The sequence below is a fragment of the Perca flavescens genome, chromosome 7 (assembly GCF_004354835.1).
Source record: "Perca flavescens isolate YP-PL-M2 chromosome 7, PFLA_1.0, whole genome shotgun sequence".
NCBI classification, from domain to species: domain Eukaryota; kingdom Metazoa; phylum Chordata; class Actinopteri; order Perciformes; family Percidae; genus Perca; species Perca flavescens.
The window spans coordinates 28,953,027-28,968,996 of NC_041337.1; the positions used below are offsets into that span (position 1 = coordinate 28,953,027).

Sequence of the window (15,970 nt, forward strand, 5' to 3'; positions counted from 1 at the left end):
TGTTCCTTTAAACTGCTGGGCGTCCACATCATTGGTGACCTATAGTCTTGCTTTGCCAGACCTTCCTCCACAGCACTGCGAAGGACGGTCTGGATAGTCCACACAGCATTTTGGGATGGGAGAAAAACTTGCTCTGGTTTATTGGCATTTCTTTAAACCAAGGCATAAAAAAAAATGTTGATTGAAATTTTTTTTTCCCAGTGGCAGCAAGGAATAGGTAGGAAATTTATTTAATTTTTTTATTTTCCTTTAGAGTAGCGATGGGTACTCTACTTTTTTCATAACATAGCCTACCTGTGCTACTTGTACTCTACCACTTTGTGTGTCCCAGCATGTTACACACACACACACACACAAATTAACTGTTACTAATGTAGGCTAATTAAAGACTGACCGAAGCCCTCGCTTGACGCACCGGAGGACCGAGACACAAAGTAAACATGCCTCTCTGACCGGTACCGGGGGGTTTAGCGGTTAAACTGAGCGGAGGACAAAGCTCAAGCTAACAGGCTAATGGCTTATTAGCTAGCCAAACACTGAGCGGTAACATCTGCAAAGATTGGATCTGTGAGCAGCCGCCGGACTCTAACATCTGTTGATCCGTGCAGGACTTCACTGTGAGCAGACTGTTTAGAGACGATGTGACCGGCAGGTAACGTTAAAGGTTAGCCTATCTGCTACTGTAGCAAAGCCGTAAGTAAACGTTGAACTGAGCTGTGTGTTTTCAGTGTTAAACACTGCTGCAGGTATTCATGCACAACTGATGACTAATTATAGTTTGCCTCAAACTTTTTATTTGTGTATTTATTTAATTTGTATTATTTCTTCCCCAAGCTCATAAAATAAATTTGTTTTGCACATAAATTGACAGGGTCGGTCGGAAACCGGAACCAAACAAAAGATTTTTTTATGCCCAATCACACTCTGCAAAATAGCCTCGGGAAGGAACTTGTTTGGGTTGAACGTGTATATTCAAAAGTAGTTTTAGTCATGCAACAGAAGCTGTCTGGATTTACTCTGCAGAGATCTGAGGAGCAGTTAACCATAGTCCTCAGAAATCCACCGGAGTTTAAAATTCCAACACAAAGAAAGCGGAAGGTAATGGACATTGGGCCGAAAAGAGTGAAATCCGGCGGAATTTCAGTCGGCAACAAAGCAATCCTGGAAGTGGAACGTTGTTGATATAGTGACCTCACCTGGACATGTACAGTAACATTACCCAGCTGGTCAAGAAAGCACAGTTTTTTGCAATATGTCCTATGGCAGGATGTACTGTAGTGTGTAGTGCAGAACCTCTAGGCTGAGGGACAGCTTTTATCCTTTGGTCATCAGACTGATCAGCATTCTAATCTCTCTCTCTCTCTCTCTCTCTCTCAATCTAGCCCTGACCACACCCTAACCCACCTCACCATACAGGAAGCTTCACAGCTTCCCCCTGCACACACAGTCATAGACATTTACCCACTGTCTGCATAGACTATTACTCTGCATATTGTAAATTAGTTTATTTGTTTCTCATGTTTCCATGAGAATGGCATTCAGAGTGAAGGGAAAAGGAAGAATTTCATTGTACAGGGAAGATTGTTTTAAACTGTGCATATGACATTAAACGCTTTGACTTTACTTGTAAGGATTCAGTGTGCTGTGCATTCTATCACACTTTTAGGCTTTGAGTGCAATGATGGAGTGTACAGCTCCACGCCAGTGTTTCAACTATGGAATGATAGGTTAGGATACCTCTTTTTCTGTGAGGGGCTCTCTCATATGCTGTCTACGTTACATCCCTCTTATATCCACATTCTTGAAACATGTCCAACACATTTACTGCCTTTTTTATGTATTCCATCCTGCAAGAGCACATCCAAGACAGAAGAACTGAATCAGTAGAATAATGTGTACAAGGAATTTGGGTATTTTAATTACAGAGCCACATAATTGTGATCCTAAATACGTTAAATAAAAAAAAAAGAAAATGTATGACATCATCCACAAATTTTCTATAGTCTCCTAAATGTGTGAGGTCACATCTAGTTCACAAATCACAAACTAGTTTCCTGATTAAATAAAGGGATAAAATCATGCAATACACAACTTGTTATTTCATTCAGTTTCGTATTAAACGTTATCTATTACAAAATGTACATGCAATCCACTCTGGAACACTCATCTTGTGGATTTTAATCAAATGGGACTATATAAGATGAAAACAGGGCTTACTGTAGGTACAGTGTACAGTATCTGACTTTCCGACCCCATGTTTCAGTTTTGCACAGCTATCAAATTCCCTCATGTCTGATAGGAAAGAATGCAGCAAATCTGTTGTGAATATGGCTCGGGTTTATTGATGTTGGACGCCCATGATGACATTGTTGAGGAGTGGGAGGTCGAGGCAGACAGAGCTAAGGGGCATGCAATTTAAAATGGGGACGGAGGAAAGGCCTGGTTGTTACTGAGAACGCTCCCTCGCTGGGCTGTGTGATCCTCTGTGTGGCCGTAGCTGCCAAAATATCCCTGAGAAACTTGTGGCACACAAGGGTGACACTGCTACCAATCTTTTCACCGCACACTGCAAAGTTGATCAAAGAGTGTGTTTGCCAACTGCTGCAGCATTCCTTTAGGTTTGTGCAATTGCACTGCTCCTTGTGCTTTTTGACTGCAGCTGAAACATCAGTGTGAGGACTGCATTCATCCAAGTAAAGGTCCAGTCATGTGTGAGAGCCAGTGGGCCAGGGCTCGGCCTGCCTGCGACTATTTGCTTTTCCAGCTGTTTCCTAGACTCACCCTGTAAATGTGGGAGAGAAAGTGGTGTGTGCGTGCATGTGTGTGTTGGTTTGGAGGTGGGGAGTGGGGGCGTTGAAGTGAAATGGAGAGATTCTGAGTTCTACGAAGGAAGATAGTGAGGAAGAGAGAGCTACAAAGAAAGTGTGTGTGTTCAATTTAAGTGAGAGTGTCTCCTGTTCCTATTAAACTGTAGTGAGTTACACAGTGGAAAAAAACCCCTAGACAAACCAGGTACCCCATACAGTATATACTCTGTCTCTGTCTCTGTCTCTCGTACACACACAAACACGGAGGAAGATGAAATCCTGTGTGCGCATGCCTCCACACAAACACGCCCATATGCCTAGCTGCCCCTCATATAGCCTGATCGGCCTCTCAGACACAAAGCCACAAGGGATGGCCTAGATTCCAGCACATACACACACAGGCATGCTGCAAGGAAAATGATCACACACACGTAGGCTACACATTTGAATGTTAAGTATATAAACCGTATAATGTATACCTCTTTATTTGTGTTTCAAACATGTTGTTTCAACCCTATATTTGTAGGGTGTTGACACAGTTTGACGCATATGCTATAAGAGTAGCGTAATGATGGCGTAGCAAGTGTGTGGTCGTGCAAGGGGGAGGGGGAGGGGAGGGGGGAGGGGGGTGGTAGATGCGCTCAGAGCAGATATCTGTTCTGGTGTTGGTGATAGGAGCAGAGGAGAAATTAGCAGTAATGTTGTCAAGTGGTAATAGTGGATGCTGAAACAAGACATTTGAGGCTGTGGGATGGGATGGGATGTAATTTAGGCCTGGTCTGTTAAACAAAGTTACATTGATTACATAACTTTACTTTAGATTAGAAATTCAGAACAACATTTCTTTTTTTAAATAGCATGATTATATGTTTTAATTAAAGCAGTCCTCAATTATTTGACCCATTTTATCCAAACAATATGATAAGAATTTATAATGTGTATTATTTGCTAGTTTCTGGGCCCCTTTTACCCCAAGGGTGTCCCATTTCACATAACAGCATTATGTCTTATGATTGTACTTGTCTTTTAACTTTTGTGAATCAATTGAACAGAACTGAACTGAACTTAAACGTATCTTAACCATGTGATATGATAAGCTATTTCAGTACACTTTGAGAGCAAATATTACTAGGACAACTACAGAATTTGCAGAATTGCAAATGAACATTTAATTTTTAGGAATTCACATGCAAAAAATGTGGCCACAGTTTAGCTAATTTCTCATTTTCATTTACCCGTGTTCTAGTTTTCTACCTACTAGTCTTGTTTATATTCAGTTTATGAAAGCAAAAATAAGGTGTCACACACTCTGGCTCTATATTCTCTTTTTATTCTGATAAAGTTTTGGCGCTCAGGCCTTCTTGAAATAAACAATCAAAGCCAACACATGCATTGATACTACATAGGCCACACCTTTGTCATACATTTGATGATGATTAGATAATTATGCTGTTATTATATATACAGTTTATAACAATTAGGTAAGTCAACATCGATGTATGCTTAATTAAAAAATCCTTGATGTGATTTGTTCCAGTTTTCACTGGAGGCTTTGAAGAAAAAATGTGAGGGGACAGCTGTGAGCTGTACAGAACCATGCTGTTCTAATTGGGATGCATGCATTTATTGAGCTAAAAAGGTTTCTTGAAGCTACAACTGGTGAAACTACATTCATCATTGTATGACCATAACATACTTATAACCATAACCATTTAGCTTTGACATTTATATAACCCGAATGTACTATCCTGTGGCATAGTAGGCTATAATAAGGTATAATCAGTAGGCAATTTGAGGGGGGATGGAAAAGAATTTGTTAGCAAAATGACCAAAATACATGGCCCTTGTTAACCTGTCATCCCCCCTCTCCATTCCCATAGTAGCAGAGAGAGTGCAGTAGAAAATGTTGGTCTAGTCTCGTTGTATCATTGATCCTTTATCTGACTGAGGATTGTGCACGTTAGAATCTATTGCCCGGACATGATCAGAAGTAAAACCACAAACTCAAACTTTGAGCTGTGTCTCCACTGCTCACCCCATAGGGAAATAATGGCACAGTGCGGTTTTACGGCGGATCATGTGTAGGCTACACAACTGTGCTATAAATCCATGGTGCTGTCTGTGATGCTGAAGTAGCAGGCAGATTTGTAATTGCGGCTTTTTTTTGGAGTCCTGCCCTTCTGTCAGTTCCGTCCTGCATCTATAATATTCTCTAAACTACATAGCTTGGGACAGACGGGGACAGGTGTGGTTAACGGGGCGGTTCACTAGTCATTTGTGAATGACCACCAACCCTGTTAAAAATGAACAAATCACCTACTTGCGTTGGTATAGTAATAGCATAGTCAGGGGCGGAGTGGGACCAAAAAAATCTACCGGGAAATTTCGGATGGTCCGGTGAATGATTGAACAACACACAGCACAGCAACACGATCCACACTAGCCCAACGCAAGTAGCACCAGTACCAATGGCTGGTAGCTGGTGCTAATTCACATATGTGCCTAGCTGTGACATTAGGTGTTTAGCAAAGTTAGCTTATTTCACCTGTAGTATCTTTACTTGTTGATGCCCGGAACATGTCCGTTATTTCGGAGCATTTCGCTGCCTCCTCCTCCATAATTTTTTTCCTTTTGAGTCTGACCTTCTCAGCGCCACCTTTCCCTTTTCTTTTTTGGCTTTCCATCATTAGACTCACACACTGTCTGTTAACGTTACCGATAGACTTCCAAACGTGACGAGGAAAAAAAGAGGTATTCGATGGCTTTACGTCATAGGCCGACCAGGGCTATGCCATTTGGGGAGGGGCCACTCACTGATCCCCCTATATTTCTGAAAATCCTAGACATGGTTGTGACCTGCACTTTGTTAGTGCTTTCTGATTAGCCTGTGTTTGTATTGAAATAAGAGGCTGCTGCGGCCCATTGTATGGGTTGAGCAGAGGCTGCACAGTTTGACCACCAAGCTGCCAGATGGTGTTGCTAAGAACTTGCAATGTATAACTATTATCAGAATCTCCCGATTGACACTCCGCTACTGAGCATAGTTTACTATATGGTGATTTACTGTATAACAGTATAATGTATAGTATGGTATAGTATAGCATAGAGTAACATCCTGGGTAACAGTAAAATGTGTTATGTAGTATTGTAGAGTATGGTATAGTATACATAACTGCGTATAATAGTATGACAGTATAGTCTATCTCAGGGGTCACCAACCTTTTTGACACTGAGAGCTACTTTATGGGTATTGAGTCATACGAAGGGCTACCAGTTTGATACACTCTTCTGAAATAACAAATTTGCTCAGTTTGCCTTTAGTTATGATTATTAATGATTAATGAGACTCATTTATGTGAAGACACTGGTCATGTTAATGATTTCTCACAATAATTATCAACAATGACTTAACAAGGTGGGTATCAATATTCAACTTTCATTTTTAGAACAGGCCTGAGGGCTACTCATGTGGTCCTTGGGGGCTACCTGGTGCCCGCGGGCACCGCGTTGGTGACCCCTGGTCTATCTAGTATATGCTAGTAATACACAGCATTTGGAGAAAGTTAGATTACAGCAACATTACAGCTGTTTGCCAGTGTAGATGTTACATGCAGCCAACTGTGATAATCTTGTTGATGTACAGTAGCTTAACTGTAACAACATCAAACTCCATCCATGATGAATACATCGCCACTGCCTTACAACAGTCGAAGAAGCTACCAGAAGAAGTATATTACAACAAGTTCATTCACACTGCCTTTACAAAGTCAAGAGCTTGACTTCCATGATGACAGTTGTTATTTCACCATACAACATGCCATATATCACATGGTGAATAAGAAGAATGGCTTTCTAAAAGCCTCGTTTCACACGGCACAGAAAGCAAGCTTTGAAATACCCTAATCCGTTCACAGAGAGCTCAAAACCACCAATAAGCAGGCTTCAAGTTGCCTTTTTTCCATCTGTCAGAAAGGGGATAATGTTGCCTGTCTCATTTGTACCATTGCATTAAATGTACGGCAAGTTATGGATTACTCACTGGAATGTTGTCAACGTGGACCTTTTGGACTGAAAGGTCATGGGTTGGATTCCTGTAACAGCCACATGGCAAAAGTGCTGTTACGCACTCGATAAAAAAGACACCATAGTCCAACTTTTCCAGGCTGGCGCTGTGTACTACATAGCCCATCGAGAGAAATGGCAAGAGATGGATATAAGAAGAGAATCACTCCTAATTATAGAGTGGGTAATGTGGTGATTGAAGTGCTATAAAAAAAACTCCCAGGGGTGACATAGTATAGCACCACAGGGCTCTGTCATTCCATTTGAATTCTTCCACCAAGTAGACAAATTAGCCCCTCTCCATATAGGTTCTAGGCTTACACTATGGACACAGACCAGCTGGTTAGTGGGTTGGTGAAAATGTTGTTTTTACTGCTCTTGGTATGTGTATACTATCAGTTACCACGAGATTCCAGGACAGAGAGATCAGAAAGAGAGAGAAGAGGATGCTGGAACTTTCATATATTATGTATAGGTAGGCTAAATCATAAATAATTCATGATGAGAAATGTTGAGTTACTAAGTACATGCACCATTCAAAATTCAACATTGTCAAAACACAAATTTGCACACACAAATGTATAAAAGAAAAAAAGATATGGTGACATTTCTCACCATCTCTCCAGTCTCTAAATGCAGGCAAGCAAATGCCCTGAACATCGCAAGTGTAGTTCTTTTAATTTATACATTTTTATGATGTAATTTATTTATTTTTTATTAACTATTCTTTTTTGACAAAATTGTTTACTACCTATCAGGCTGTGTGGTACATCAAGACACACCCCTATATGGTAAGGCGACAGCTGGAGACTCGGCTCAAGACTGACACGCTTCGTGACCAATGGGAGCAGACACTCCTCCAGAGTGGAGAGCTGTGATTGGACACTGGGGGGATATTCTATATGTATAGATATGCCTGACTGTTAAACCGTGGGGGGCGGGTCTATGGAGAAGTGCTGCCCGTGACCAGTCTATGTTGATACAGATCTAAAAAACTGGACTAACAGAGCGTCTGCTTACGTTGCCCTTCGCATGGACTAATGTAAGTTATTTTGCACTTTCCTGTACCTTTAATAGTCTTCCGTGTAGTGAAAGTGGATGTAACATTATAATAGCGTTGTAGTTGTGCTTTTTCTCGTCTCGTTTTACTAAGAAGTGCTTTCAGGCCGAAAGGCACACGCGCTTTTCAGGCCAGTGAAGTGTGCTGCTGTAAGCGTAGCGTTAGCTGTTGTTATTGCTCTCCAGCGTGCTGCAATATTTTGACATACCGCTGACACAAACAATACACTCAGTGAGCCGAGGCGTACTGTCATTGTAGAAAGACCATTTAACATAACGCATACTAATATCCACGGTGTGTGAATATTAAATGACATTTTCGTATTAACTGCTGGCACTGCTGCCATTCTTGTCAGCTATGTCCGAGCCCCGTTAACGTTACCGTTCTCTCTGAGAAAGGGGACGACGAAACCCCCTTTTTTATGTGGCAGTTGAATATGGCCGAATGTACAGAACTAATAACATTATTTCACAGACATGTCATAATCCTACCCTCAAGCAAGCGCTTCGCTCACTAACATCATAAACAATGGCTCTGCTTTTAGTCCCACTTTTTTCTAACAAAATAGCGAGATTCATAGGGTAAAAAGCAGTGTGAGCAATCATACGCCTTGAAAGTTTAGTTTGGGTGAACTCGTGCTGCATCATTTGTTGTGTGCCGAATGTCCCAGAAGTCGCGAATGTTTCGCGAAAGGTTTAAAGTCCTGTTTTCAGAAGTGTGTATCTCCGTTTGAGCAAGGCAACTATTCGAGTGCCAGATGTATTGAATCGTTTATTGGCGTCACAGTGTGTCCATGTAAGAAATAACGGGACGTCATCTGGACTCTAAAACGTTACCCAATTCCCAGCCCCCCCCCGACTGACCGTTAGATAGCCCTGCCTGATCACTCCTGTTGACAGTGTTGTTTTACACGGAGGAAAAAGTTTTTCAGCGTGGGGAAATTGTTAAAAAGAAAAGCTGCCTTCAACTCCACTGGCTCGGAAATTTGGCGACTTGGCTCCAACATTTGGGGGCCCTCTCTGCTACTGCACAAAGTGAAGGTTGATATGCCACATCAGGTAAGAGAGTATTCACTAGCTTAGTTTTTTGTGACAGGAACGCAGTCCAGTTAGCATGTGTACGTTATGAGCTAACCGCTGCACATAAACAAAAAATAATCCTGCAGCTTTTCTCTTTGTGTCCTCGCTAATACCGAGTTTACGTGCGTTGAGGCCACATGGCATTTCACATATATGCCGATTAATTTTGCGTTTTAGCAGAACTTCTACACTAGCCCTGTCCCGCTTATGTTTTGTGTGGGGTGTTATTGTTATAGGCGGGTGCTTCCCTCCACATTCCACATGTGTATGCCTGCCTGCTGCAGGGCCAGTGCGCAAATCCCTGCAAATCCAAAAACGTCGATAGGAAAATAAACCGAATTGGAGGTTATTACACTGCACTGAATTCCTATTATTTCTGAATTTGTCTGTACAGTGACAGGCAGATGAATGTTGTGGATGTGGGTTTTACAAGTGCTCCTTCCTGGATGTTGTCAGTCTCTGATGTGGAGGAGGCTACTCCTCTTTGCAGGCGGGGAGGACAAAGGGACAGATCAGCATGGAGCCGAGTGGAGTAGAATGGACCCGGATAGACTTCAGTCGTTTTCACAGTTAGACAAAATGTTGTTGGGACTATTCGGATTGGAATCATAGACATTACTGGGCGTGGAAAAGTGATTATATTTTATTCTATATTGCATCCTACATGTGTATTGTCAGATAATATTAGCGATCAAGTCATCAGAGTACAATGTCCAGTGTTATTGTTCATACAGTGGTCTTTACTGTTTTGCTGTTGTGGAATTTGCATGGATATGCCATTCGCGATCTCGAATTATTGCTCGTCAATTAAGTATTATTTGTGTTATGAATTTTCAGTTTCACTTTGAGGCTGACGTTTTAAACAAAACCATCCTGCTTTAAATAAGAAAAGGTAATTATTTTAATTGTATTGAGAGAGAAGCATCTATGGGCATTATCCATTTCTTTGGGTGTTTCCACTCAGGCAAAGATGGTTCCCTTGGCAGAAGAGTAATTAAACTGCATTTCAATTATACTTTAAAAAAAAAAGTTGTGTGATGAGATAATTTTTCTTTATCCCACAATCTGTAGGCTTTTCTATTTTGGACTTTTTTAGCATAGCATATAAAACACTATAGCTGTACTAGTGCTTGTAGTGCTGAACTGGAATTATAGGGTCTGTAACATTGACTCCGTTGGAAATGATGAAAGACAATATACTTTCTGTAAATCTGATTGGAAAGGTAAAGAACAAGACAATGTTTTGTTCTTTGAAGAACACATTGTGTTATTTTGCCCAATGTGTTTTTAGTTTCACTATTTGTACGTATGCTTATTTTCCTCTTGGCACATTGTGATTTTTATTTTACTGGCTTGTTGCTCTCCTGCTACACCCTACAATAACATGATTCACTTATCACTTAACCGCCCACTGCCATTGGAGCAAAACCTTGTATCTCCAAGAGTGCATGGTATCACGCCTTTAGTAATGTAGCCTTATGTTTCTCAGCGTCACCCGCTCCATGTTGCCAGCGCAAGAGACATACATCATGCTCTAACTCCACCAGGTCAACGTACAGTTTTATGAATCTGGAAAGAGCTGGGAGTTGAGAAGTTTTGTTATGAAAGGGATAATCACTCTGTCACTTTGCTGTGTTGTTTCCTTCCTCTAAAAAAAGAAAAAAGGTTCCTCCGACCCACCTATCACCTCAGTGGGGTACAAAGGGTCTCTTTCTGTAATGAGGTGCTTAGTGGAGCACATTGTTCTCAGGAAGTTTGTACTCTGCTGAGTTACAGGCAGGTTGCAAAATGATAACAGATGCATGGGGGCCTCAAGGTGCAGGCACAGTATTTTGAAACATAAGCGAATTCCAGGCAATATGGAATGCATGTGTGTGCACGCAGGACACATGCGCAAACACACACACACACACACACACACACACACACACACACACACACACACACTGCACTAACACCTACAGTTCTGCACACTTAAGGACGTTTTACAGTTGTGCAGAGGCTCCACGCAGAGCTCTCGCCATAGCCTACATAAGTGGCCTGATGTTTTATACTTGTGCGCTGGTGTGTGCGTCGAGTCGGCGTGTGTGTGTGTGTGTGTGTGGAGTGGTTGATTAGAGCAAGGGAGAAGTGAGTGTTTTCTGACCAAGGTGGGAAATCTGTAGCAGGAAAAGTTAACCCTCTCCTTGATTTCACGTTGCATATGGAGAAGGAGAACCAGGAAATGAGCCAGGGGAAATGCAACGCTACCAAGCCACGGCCGAGCGACGTGCGACATGTAGTTAAATTTTTCGAGAGATGCGCGTCAGGCTACAGCGTAGGGTCCGGTGTAGACGCAGAGGAGTCTGCGGGGCTACGCCGACGATTTTTCGCACGACTATAAAATGGCCTTTAGTTGCTATGAGTTAAATTTTTCCAGTGACTTTGTTCAGTTCATGGAGTTTAAAGTCAGTGCTGCTGCATATTTGCTTTTAAAGAGATTTGTACAGGTACGTCTCATTACAACACAGATTCAACAACTCTTCTGGTCATCATTTTCTCCACATGATTATTAGTTCCAACAGTCCAAAAAACAACAACAACATATATCACATCACTATTACATAAGACAAAATGAAGCCGCAACTTAAAGGAACACGCCGACTTATTGGGAATATAGCTTATTCACCGTAACCCCCAGAGTTAGACAAGTCGATACATACCCTTCTCATCTCCGTGCGTGCTGTCTGACGGCTCCAGCGGCATCAGGCCAGCACAGAACATGCAGGTGAATGGTTCCAGCAATCCTAATTCTCCGAATAAGTGACAAAATAACGCCAACATGTTCCTATTTACATGTTGTGATTTATAGAGTCACAGCGTGTACAAAAAAACCAACGTAACATGAGACACAGCCGTTTCTAACTGTAAACAAACCGGGAACTATATTCTCAGGCGGAAGAATATAGTACTTGGGCGGAGTGATATGCTCGCAGCAAGCCTGTCTGAGAATATAGTTCCCGGTTTGTTTACTGTTAGAAGACGGCTGTGTCTCATGTTACGTTGTTTTTTGTACACGCTGTGACTCTACAAATCACAACATGTAAATAGGAACATGTTGGCGTTATTTTGTCACTTTTGTCACAATTCGGAGCAGTAGGCTAGTTGGAACCAGTTACCTGAAGAATCTGTGCTGGGCTAAGCTAATGCTGGAACCGTCAGACAGCGTTACAGCACGCACGGAGATGAGAAGGGTATGTATCGACTTGTCTTACTCTGGGGGTTACGGTGAATAAGCTAAATTCCCAATAAGTCGGCGTGTTCCTTTAACCAGAGAATCAATCATTTTGAGAAAGTGTTAATGAATAAAATAACCTCACACAGATGTGTGTTTTTGGCTGATCCAGCAAGCTAAATACATGAAAAAAGTTCTTGTTAACATTGATGCAAAAGAATCCTAATCCAATCCAACCATAAAGCAGTCCTGCTCATTGATTTACAACATTAACAACAATGGGTTAATCTAGCTAGAGATATTAAAGGGTTAGCTACAGTATTGCAGAATTTATGATGGTAGACAAATTTATATGGCCTCATATTGTAATATTGTTTCTTCGTAATACAGAATGTGCTTGTTTTCCTTGTTGGCTTTTACTACTGCTCAGCGTGTCCTTTAATAATCACTTGCAGGATTTGATTTGTGTAGAGGCCCTCTCTGTGAGATATAGAATACAGTATTGACAAGTGCAGTGGTGGGTATATGCTAGGTTTGGGCAGAGGGATGTCTGCCGGCTAGGTCTTGTACTAAATCAACACTGTAGATGGGGGGTTCAAGTTCAGACAAATATTTGGATACTGATTCCAGTTTAATCTGCACTGCGCTTAGATTTAGATGATCCAGGCTTAGCTGAAGGATGTTTTTAAACAACGGGAAATGTGCAGGGATGTCCTGATCAAGTTCGGCCCTAATTTTGATCTGAATCCTTTTTCAATAATATGATATAATGATTCTGATACTTCTGTTCACTTAAATGTTGATGAATTATGTATCTGACACATTGAAATAACAACTGCAGCTACTAGGACTACATTTGGCACTCCTTATTTTTCATGAGCTACTACAAAACTGTTAAGTTTGTAAGCTCAATTTATTGATATGATGTGAATAAAAGTTTTAACTTGGAGATTGCGACTCCTGAAATTGAATTGAAGCGATCCACTAGATAGAAAATGGGCACCGCATCCCCCCAGGTAGATTGAGACCCACCCAGGTAGATAAAACCCGAATTTCATTTTTTTTTCTCTCCAATCAACTATTAATTTTTTACGGCACACACAGACCAGTGGCCTCCAGCCCCTCCCTCCTGTAAAGCGTTAGTAGTAGCATGCTGCTGGTGGTCTTGCTATGGGATAAACTGTACCACACCGCTGTGAAAGCTCCCTGAATGTCATTTTTTTAGAATCTGGTTGTTCACCCTTTCCGCAGCACTCTCCTCCGCTCCATCTTTATAATGGAGCTACCCACTAAACGGAGCTAATCGGAGCTAATCGTTGCTAACCGAGCCTTCAGTTCCTGTTCTCGTTGCCTGTAGTCATTAACTGTATTTATGGAGATTTCATTAAGTTGGCTGTAAAAGTTTTAAACTACAACTCAGAGTTGTTTGAATGAGAGAAATCTGTTCAGATGAGATCTTAATGAGTGCAACAGGGACATGTCTAGTACAAAACTGTGTTTAGGATCCCCAAAACAAGGATTACAACACTTCAAAAAACGAACAATGATCTAACAAAGAAAATGAGAATTAACTTTATTAACTTTAAACTTAAGTTGTTACATATAACATTTGGGCTCTGGGTAATCCACTATTTTATCTGCTGAACCATAACATTTGACAAACCAACCAGATTTAATTTGACAAAGCACATCATGACTACACTTCATCTGTATACTCTTTTAGTCTGATTTGTTTAATATGTAAATAGTTATTTCTTTCTAAATTATCTGTTAATGTTATGTAGCCATTGTTTTCAATAAATAGTTCATAAACCTTCGTTTGACTAGTTTATTACTGAACCCAGCCATCAGGCGCCGCACCGTCACATCCTGCGCCACCCACCACCACAAATAAATTCTCAACCTGTGGGAAACACTGTAGAGTGACGGTAGCAATAATCTCACTCTGACATTTTCTGTTTTTGCCTCCATCTTTTGTTGTGGCGTGCTGATTGCTGCAGTATTTCTGCTCTGCACTTCTGAGTTCTCCTGTCATTCAAACAGCTCAGTGCTCTGTTGTCTTTTCTCTTGAATTTTCCTATTGTCTGTTAAACCATGGTGTTCGTACTAACCAGTTTCTCTTCTGCTTATTTTTGAAACTACACAAATCACTCCCCTAGGAAAGACCGACTAGACACCAGTTGTGTGCAATGGCAAAATGTGTAAGCTTTCATGAGCTGGCAAGAAGTTGAATCACTGTTGTGCAGAATAAATCGGTAATAGAGAGGAGAAAAAACAGACCTTTGTCTGCTTTGTAACATTCAGAAAATAATGCCGTTCTTCCTACAGCGCCAGTCTCGTCCTCTCCTCCTCCCTCCCTAATGTGGACGTGCTAAACAGGGGCTAATGGATTCCTTATGAGAGGTAATTGTGTAGCTACAACGTAAATGTAATAGAAGCTCTGGTGTTGTGGCTGGTGTGATTAGGTCTTGTTTGAAGCCCCTAGGGGGCTTGGCCTGATAAACGTCAATAGCGCCTACCATACAAGTAGTGCGTGCTACAGAATTGTAAGTTCTCAGGGTTTGCCATCTGAATGACTCGGCGGTGGTGAACAATGGCACAGACCATAGATATCACAGGGCTTGTGCAGCGTGTTGTGGGCTGTGGTAGCCTAACACAACCCAACACAAACACTGCTAGGGTTAGAGGTTCTCACGAGGCAAAAATGTATTCACCATTGTAAATGTAAGGATTTGGATTGAATAGTGTCTGCATCAACAGTGTAGCTAATGGAGACATGCAGCCAAGGGATAGTGATGTATTAAAATGCAAATTGAATTGGCTGTAAGTCTACTGAATATTTGCGATTGTGACCAAGTTATCTCTTCAGTCACAAATCTGAGAACAGTCCGCCCTTCATACTGCCTAATGTTCATCAGCATCCATTTTACCTGTCAGGCTGACTTAAGATAAAGCACAGACCCACTTTTCTTTTAGCAGGGCTTGTAGGGCTTACTGCGGCCAGAGAGCAGCTTAAATGCTTAACGGGAGACTAAAATCACCGTCAGTCTGTATTTGCAGAGGTAACTTGGACTGCAGCTCTGGATTCAGGTGACAGTCGTAATACCAAGTTCTAAAATAATACATACAAGAAACATATCTTATTGCCCCAGATACTTCTTGAGAGATGCCTGCTTCATAAACAACATGTGGCCAAGCAAAAAAAGGTTGTGGAATCAGTAAACTGTTTCTAACTCTAACAACAGGGTTTTTCGGAAAGATGCAGTGGATCCCTGAAAGTAAGTCTTTTTCATTCAGCGTAAGACTTTGTGTCGGCACAGACAGTTAGAGAATCAAGCCCCGCATTGCCGGTTCCCTTGCCACCCCTGATCTCACACAGATTACGCTTTTAGAGGTTCATTATTTGCATCCCATTTTACGGTTTGCATGCTGTGGAGGCTGAAATATAATTTAAGGTATTTAAATGGTCTGTTCACCAGCCATTGAATCAGCCTGGTACTAATGTTTCTATCCCATCTGTACTCCAGTAAGTACAACTAAAAATAGATACTCTGTAATTGTAAAAATCAGTTTAATGAGAGATTTGGCCACAGGTTGGCAAAAACAAACCGGTAAAATGTTATTCGTGCAACTTGTGCTGTTAGACATGATGGAATATTCCTGGGAACAAAGCTTTGACATTTTAAAAGGTAACAATGTTTACAATGTCACACAAACACAGGCCTTTTACAATCCGTAATCCAAGTGT

General features: G+C 41.4%; 1 protein-coding gene across 2 annotated transcripts in view; it reads left to right on the forward strand.

Moving 5' to 3' along the window:
• The first annotated feature begins 7,821 nt into the window (after positions 1-7,821).
• Positions 7,822-15,970, forward strand: part of vdra (vitamin D receptor a) — an 89,450-nt gene continuing 81,301 nt past the window's right edge. The window contains exon 1 of one of the 2 annotated variants that reach the window (XM_028583812.1): positions 7,822-7,911. The gene's annotated coding sequence lies outside the window, so the exon portion shown is untranslated. Of the gene's footprint in view, positions 7,912-8,567; positions 8,988-15,970 lie in introns of those variants that run through there. The other variant, XM_028583813.1, reaches the window with a different exon arrangement.